Here is an 8684-nt window from a genome sequence, read left to right as displayed (position 1 = left end):
TCCAATCCTTCTGATTTGCATTTAATGCAATGGATATAAATAGATAAGTGCTCTCTCTATGCACTACACATCTATCTACAGAACACATACACTTATTTTCAAGCAAGTTAGAATTTCTCTCAAAAAATTCTAAAGTTCTTACCCAAGAAGAACATCTTCTGTCTTTATCTTTTCGGCAAATTTCTTATATTTGCCAAGTATATTTGTGCGTAATCTTAGATTGTTTTAGATAGGTTATCTTTACCTTTTCTATTTCCGCAAGCAATCTGCAAAAAATCTGTATTGATCCTTCTATATCAATATATATTTTTAAATACGAAAGTTTTCTGTGTTTGTATTCATCCCCCCTTCTACAAACTGTTCTTTTGAAACTCTTGTAAACCCGGTTGGGACCAACATAATCATACATATAGTTTTGGATGGTTGCATTTACATTCGTTATGCCGAGTATAAAATACCATTGTTGCAATGTCGCCTGATAAAATTCAACAAACATTGTTATCGGAAGGTAACGTGCAAACTGGGTTACTGAGTTGACGGACTTCGCACTATTGGAAGTCATTGCACTCTAATGCAATTTAGGGAAGTACGATCTTGCTCATCTAACTTAACCAACTTGCTCAAGATATTGAGCGACATTAGGTACACAGTGTCGTATCAAATCCATTGTAGCTTCAAAGTCCGACACCCTATAAGCTTTGCATGCCTCCCAGAACATCCACCTTTTTCCTTTTGTCTCTACTGGAGGTTAGGCGCAAGTTCTAGCTCAGATGCCGACAACAAAGCTCGTGGTGTGCATTGGGGAATACAGTTCGTATGAACAACTCGATAGAGGCAGCCTTATCGATTACAAAGGTTAAATTGGGCACTTCACTGATACATTGTCTCGGCTTATGTAAAAACCATGTCCATGACAGGCCACTTTTTGTCTTCCCCACTCCCATTGCAATGGGTATGATCCCAATGTTTCCATCCATGCCAACCGCTAAGAATATGGTGCCCACGTATGGCCCCTTCAGATGGGCATCGTCCATTATAAGAAGCGGTCTCAGGTGTCCTAGAAACGAGCGAATATGTAGATGAATGAGGTTACAAAAATGAACTTCAAAATTAGATGAGCAAGATTGTGACAATAAACCTCGAGCAAGTTAAACAACGATTTGCTATATTTAGATTGTGACAATTATTACCGAGCAACCGAGTGCGACAAATAACATGTCCAATCGTCCTCGTCCATCAACAACGAACTCTGTCACAGTCCTTGGATTTGCTATATTTAGATTGTGACAATAAACCTCGAGCAAGTTAAACAACGATTCAAGGGTCCCCCTCAACAGTTGCAAGGCATACATCTTTGCTCACCATGTTGGCTGTAGGAGATGCTAATATTGAATCATTGGTTCACATATTCCATAATTTCTTTTACATGGTACACTCTCCTAAAATCCTTTAAACTCCCCTGCCAACATATGACCCAAAACCTTTTTATTCGTATTACGGTGGTTTGAGTGGACTTGGGACCTTGAACATGTGTGTTCTGCGATTTCCATACCTGAAACATATTGGTACCATCGATAGAAAAAACCATTAAACACCAATCACAGTCCGAAGCAGAGTGACACACCACCTCGTACCGGTGTTTGGTTGATTTCTTAACCTTGATCTGGAAGTTTTCATAAATGCACTTTAATCCCAATGCGAGCTTCAGTGCTTCCTTCGAATCAAAGGTTTGGAGAACTTTTACATGGGATGTAGGCTGGTATGAAATGTTTCCCTGTCTAGTTTTGATAACAGGTCTGGGAAAGGTGTTGGGTTGGGCATACCCCAAAAACTATTCCTTATCGGCTGGATTTCTTCAGCGTCGGAGTTATCGTCTTCAGGTATATTCAAAATTTCTACTGCAACAGAAACATCTTCATCCATATCTACCTCCCACAAAGTTTTAACTGTTTCGGATACTGTATCAGGTACTGTTTTGGAGACTGTCTCGGAGACCGGTTCAAATATTGAACCAAATAACTGTCATGATCAACATGATTTTTTGGTTCAAAATATGAATTTCCACCAACACCATCGGGGAGAAAGTGCTTGGATTTCCACCACTGCTACCACCAGGGAAAAAAGTAATTGGATTTCCACCACTACCACCACTGGGGTAAAATGTTTGGACCATATGAGTTTGCACCACTACCGTCGGGAAAGAGAGTGTTTGGATTTCCACCACTACCACCACCAGGGTAAAAAAGTGTTTGGACCACCAGGTAAATTTTGATGGATTACGGCACTTGATGGATTTCCACCGTAACTATCATCGTTGACAACAAAGAGTATCAACATTTCTGTTAAAATTTGATGAACAACGTTCTGGAATATTAGCACATCGTCGACATTGCTTAACTGATATAATATTTGTAAGGAATTTGTTTTATAAAATAACATGAAAGGACCATGTAAACTTAACTTTTTCATAACACGTTTAACCAAACCAGAATGCGTTACTGGCGAAGGCAAATGTAATACATGTACGGGTGCGCTTAACAGAAGGTACTCTAATGCACCGTTTATCTTCTGGAATGAACCGCCACTTCGAAGATACACCAAAACATCATCACTTTGACGTGATTTTATATTTGTGTTTAAGGGTGAAGGGTTGTGATGGTAGATTGTGTTTAATGGGTTAAGGGTTACAAATTGTGGTGGCAATTATGTTTAAGGGTTGTGAGAGTAAAAGATATGAGAATAGAAGTGAGAAATGAGGTGTGAAGAAAAAATAATGAGAGGTCCATGCTATATATAACAAAATTTGTTTCACTAAAAGACGAAATAGGAGTCAACAAAAAAAACCTAGATCGCCCTCGAGGGAAGATCCGGTGATGTGGGGGGGAGCGATCCCACTATACGAGGCAAATAGTGTTTGATCTCCTAAATCAAATACATGTAGGCCCTACAAATTAATTTTAAATTATTTTTTTGTACTTTTGTGCTTTTTTGGTCAAGAAAAGCATGGATCGCCCCCAATGATCAAACCATGCCCCCATGGGGCGATCCTTATGGTCGTTTTGGTAAACCTTGAAAAAATGACTATTTTGTTAAAATATCAGGTATATTTTGGTCATTTTCGTGAAAATCCCTACTTAAATTGTCACTGAAAACATGGATAATACCCAAAACAACACATTTTGGTGATGAGGGAGACCTGTTTCCGCCGATCTTGGTAAAACACAATGTAAGGTGTTTATCAATGTTATCAAGTAGCATCTAAGGTCACAGTCCCGATGTCTAACTCCTTTCGAGTTTCCAACGTAATATCTAAGGTCCCGGAGCTCGACCCCCATAGTTCATCTTCGGAATACCCTCGACCTTAGTGCCTACATACATACCATAGAATTGCACCTACAAGTCAATGCTTATAGGGCCCCTCTACATAGTTCATCCAAAAATACCCCCATGACTTTGTATTAGTTCTACTAGGCCAAAGCCTCAAAACAAGGTACCGGTGTCTGACTCTTCACAAGTTCATCATCGTAATACCTAAGGTCCTAGAGTTTGACTAATCAAGAGATCAGATTTGTGATACCACAGTCTCGGAGTCCGACCTCACGGGTCTCTCTTTGCAATACCAAAGATCCCTAAGTCCAACCATACACGGGTTCATCTCCCAATAATTATAGTCTTGGAGTCTATCTAACTCATAAGAGTTTCTCTCTGCAACACCAAGACAACCACATAACTTACTCAAGCACTAGTCTCCAAGTGAGAACATCAAAATTCCTCACTTAACAAAACGACTGACTCACATGTAAATGAATCCATATCTAAATTACATGATTCCAATTGAATGACCAACACAATAAAACATGTAATTCTCAACAAAGATGCAATAAATGCAAATCATGCCCAAGCTAAAATATTGAGCAATTTAAATCGAATAAATGTCCCTAAAACTCAAATGAGCCAATAACTCCACACTTATTTTGACTACTCAAGTAACAATCAACATAAGCAATAAAAATGCATTTAACCAACATTTATACAAACACATTCTCCAAAAGTAAGATTAACTCAAAAAACCATATTTGGTTGAGACAAATCATTTTCCAAATAAAACCAATCTTTTATATTTTCAAAATGCTCATAACACAATATGCTACATTTTTCAAATGATTTATAAAACAAATACACTAAAAGTGCCTTAGTGTCAATAATCTTCATTTATACCTTAAATCATCAAACGGACACACTTTTATGGTTTATTTATCAAAAACCCCAAACATAGGTATTTCACAAACTTTATAAAAACAAATGTACCAAAGATATAAATTTCATCAGATAATCAACATTTGATAAATATCAAACTTTAGGCTTAAAAATGGACTTTTTTTTATATGTACATAGTTTCACAAAACGACTTGAACTCACTTTGTTAGGTTAGGTCAATCCTATATTCTAAATCCAAATATTTAGCTTCCATTGGTAAAGGTTTGAAATCCACAAGCAAATCTTTCCAATAACTTCTCAAGATCATTTTCCATGGCTAGAAATAAACCAAATATGAACACAGGTTTGGATCCACAAAAATCCCCAAAATGGAGCTCAAAACATCCAATAACTTACCACATCAAAGATCTTTGAAATCTCCCATCAAATATTTTCAATCTCCAAGATTGTCATCTCCATTTGCTCCAAAAATCGGCCCCAAGACTCCCAAAATATGCCCAAAAGGAAGAGGATATGAAGAGGATAAGAAAATGGAGAAAAACTCTAAAAATTTATGCTTAAAAGATGTTTCATAGGCTTCCCATGACTTTTCTCATGACTCAAATCACGTGGTAAGTCGTCCGCGTCCCTAAAACTATTATGTTGAAACAGTGAGGTGCACGATTTTTCTCGTGACTTAAATAGTGAGAAAGGTAGCAGGATTTTTTGTTTTGCTTAAGGTAAAATTTTTCTCTAACAAAACTCGTCGTACCAAATTATTTTATGACACAGTACATCCCACTCAATGTATGACTTCAAAAGGCTCATAAAAATACATCAATCCCATAAATGTGTCCACAGAGCACGAATGTTATGTAATAATATATGCTCATAAGTCTTCTCTTAAAACTAGAGGTGTTAATAGTTGGTTTAGTCGGTTCTAATTAATCAATATTTCAATTTTTTTAAATTGTCTGATAACCAAACTAAATAAAGTTCGTTTAAATCAGTTTAAGGTTATTCGATATAATAATCGATGACCGGATAAGAGTTCATATTTTTCATTGTAGACTTGACCTCCATCAGTTTTTCCAAATGCAATCCCCATTGCTTTGAATATAAAATTGTGTCATACATACATACTTAATAATTGAATTAAGGAGCCATATATTAAACGTTTATCGGGTAAGTATCTAATGTCACTTACCTTATCAATTGGCCAGAGTAAAAACCAAGAATCTTACCGTAAAGAGGCATAGCAAGGACCAAGGAAATTAACAAGTGAGAGAGAAGACTCTTACCAACAATCCATTTTGATGGTCGATAATATTAGTCGATAGAGTAAGGGGTCGTTTACCAAACACTTTCCAATTGATGCTTGTAGACAAGAGTAACCACTCTCACCTTATCAGATAACATTCTCGGCCATTAAAATAGATTGTTGGTAAACGTCTTTTACCCGGTAAGTGCTTATCAAGTAAGAGTCTTCTTCCTCACTTATCGGGTGTTTGTTATACCTCTTACCGAGTAAGATTTTAGGTCCTTACCATACTCACCCGTTAACGTCAATGACACCTGGCTGCTAAGCGCTTGTTAAGCGACCCCTATGTAAGGGTGTGGCTCTTATTGGTCGTTGATAAATGTTTACCCTATAAGCGTTTGGTAAACGACCCCTAACATTAATAAAAAAACATTATTAGGTAAAAATATTATCTTAGCATAAAACAAAAGCTTAACTAGCATCAAACAAAAAGAATGTTATTTAACAATAAAATATATACAACAATGAACAATATAAGGGCTTATTTAGTTTAACCTAGGAAAAAATAACTAAAATTCAAACATAATAAGGTATTCTGATTTGGTTAACTGAATTGTTTAATCCGAAAACCGAATAACCTAAAATCGTTTTAGTTATGCTTCATTCGGTTCAAATGAGTTATTTAAACACCCCTACAGAAAATCATTGTAAAACCCAAAAATTTGTGGAATAAATAATTTATCTTTATTATTATTTTATTTTAAGAATATATATATATATATATATATTAAATAAAAATAGAAGGTTGAAATAAGTTTAAAAGTCGGACCAAAAGTGAAGGAAGAAGTCAAGACATGGGTGAAAGTTGTCAATTTGCGGTAGTTAAGAGACTAGGTCGTGTGTAAGCAGGTCCAAACCAGAAGGACCTATTTTGTAAATAGGCAACAGACCTGCAACAGAGGGGCCTGCTGTCAACGATTGGAGATGCAGAAGAGGAACAGGCGGTGCCTGGTCCAAAAAGGGGAAACTGTGACCTGCCGGTTGCAGGCTGTGGAGAAGCAGTTTCACAGCCTAAAACTCGGGATTCGGCCGATTTGGTCAACTAATAGGCCAAATCGTTTGAGTATAAATTATGGGCACTGGTTTAGGATCGCCATTCTTTTAAAAGAAGAAGGAAATCGTCGAGCTTGAGAGAGAGAAACTGGAGTTCAAGACCAGGCAAGAACCCCCTGTTTTCCCGTCACTTAGAGGTAAATGCTCAACCAAAATTTATGTCGTTACAATGTTTTGTTGTACCTTTGACCCTGTATAGAACTCTATGAAGCCCCACGTCCAAACTTCGTGTTTTAGAGTTCGAATTCAAAGTTTAGATCTCATTTGGTGAATACGTTGTATCACGTTCTGTTTAGAAACCGCTTTTAAGAAGGTTATACAAAAGCTCTGCATGAGAGCTCTGTATCAAGTTATATGGTACAGAAGCTCTACATGGGAGCTTTGTATCAAGTTATAGTAGCCAGAAGCTCTATATGAGAGCTTTGTATCAAGTTATAGTAGCCAGAAGCTCTATATGAGAGCTCTGTATCAAGTTGTGTTAGACAGAAGCTGTGGAAGAAACCACAGAGGGGCTCTGGCCCTTAATGTTGAAATAATTTTAGTTAAGTCACAGAGGCTCTGGTCTTAGGTTCGAAAATATGTTCCAAGTCTAATTAAGAACCAGAGGCTCTGGTCGCGAGACTAGAAGCTCTGGAAGATAGAGACCAGAGGGGCTCTGGCCCTTGAATTATTTTTCCAAGTATGATTTGGGGCCAGAAGCTCTGGAAGAGAGACCAGAGGGGCTCTGGTCCYATGTTGAAATAATTTCTAAGTGGCTAAGAACCAGAGGCTCTGGTCATGAAGACCAGAGGCTCTGGAAGAGAGACCAGAGGGGCTCTATCCTTGATGTGAAATATAATTGCTAAGTATGATTCAACCAGAGGCTCTGGTCGTGAGACCAGAAGCTCTGGGAGAAAGACCACATAGGGGCTCTGGCCTTGAAGATGTATTATTTTCTTATGGTGCACAAACAGAGGGGCTCTGTCAATACAACCATAGAGGCTCCAGCCTAAAGGACTTAAAAGTCCAGAGGCTCTATCAATGCAACCAGAGGCTCTGGTCGTCCATAGAGGCTCTGGCCTTCTTCCAGACTTAGTCGTTTTAAGATACAAAGCTAGACGATGCACCTTATGTCGGAACTCACGTTTCTATAATTTTGTTGATGTGAGGAACGTTCTTAAGCATAATTGACCAAGGTTGACCGTAGCCGACCTAGTTGACCGTAAGTTGACTTTTATGTAGCCTTTGGGAGAAATTAATCATTTATATACTATTTGTTATTATAAATTGTAGGTTACCAGTCAACAGCATTAGATAAGCAATCTAGATTATCAGGTGAGTCTTCATGAAATTTCACTGGGATGCATACCTAAGTACAAATTATTTTTACATGATATGGATTTCTGATGATGTGTACGAATGCATGATGTTCAGTTTACATGCATGTTATGATATATTTTACATGTTTGTTATTTTATGAATGGTTACATGCTATGTGTTTAATCAGTTTTCAAATAACTCTAGCATGCTAATCCATACTAAAAGTTTGATGATTTAAGGGTGGGCATTTGACCAGTAAGTCACGACCAGTATAAAACACTACCCGGGCAAGTGGGTGATCAGTTAAGATTGAAATATCAAACCCAGGGTGTGTTTGTGACTAAATGAGCCATACCCGACTAAATGTTATACGAGATCTCATATGTTCAGTGTCTTACAACTATATTTCTTCAGTATTGCATGTTTTTCAGAAAATGTATACTATTGGGTACAAAGCCTACAAGTTGATATGTGTGATGTGAAATGATCTTTACTCACGCAATCCATGAACTCACTAAGCTTTATAAGTTGACTATAGTATGCATCTCAGGGCCAGGTAGTTCAAACATGGATAAGGGCAAGGGACATGCTTAGAGAATTGCTAGTCATTATCTTATTTTTAGTCTTTTGCCTAGTAGCGTTGTATTAATCTTTTGTAACTTAACCCGGTATGAACCGGGTTAGAACTTAAGTTAATTTTTGGGCGACTCAAAGATTTCCGCTGTAAACGATTCGAACGGTGTTATTTTAGCCGTCTTTTGGAACAAGTATTCAGAAAATTGATTTAGGTTACGTGACATTCTAAAAAAAATAT

The 8684-nt window shown here is 37.3% G+C and overlaps 1 pseudogene; it reads left to right on the top strand.

Moving 5' to 3' along the window:
- Nucleotides 1-468: 468 nt before the first annotated feature.
- The window catches only part of LOC112515219, a 15139-nt pseudogene continuing 6923 nt past the window's right edge, over nt 469-8684 (top strand).

Source organism: Cynara cardunculus, assembly GCF_001531365.2.
Source record: "Cynara cardunculus var. scolymus isolate 2C chromosome LG 7, CcrdV1, whole genome shotgun sequence".
NCBI lineage: Eukaryota > Viridiplantae > Streptophyta > Magnoliopsida > Asterales > Asteraceae > Cynara > Cynara cardunculus.
Note: the sequence above shows the minus strand (reverse complement) of the source record. Positions and strands in the feature narration are given on the sequence as shown.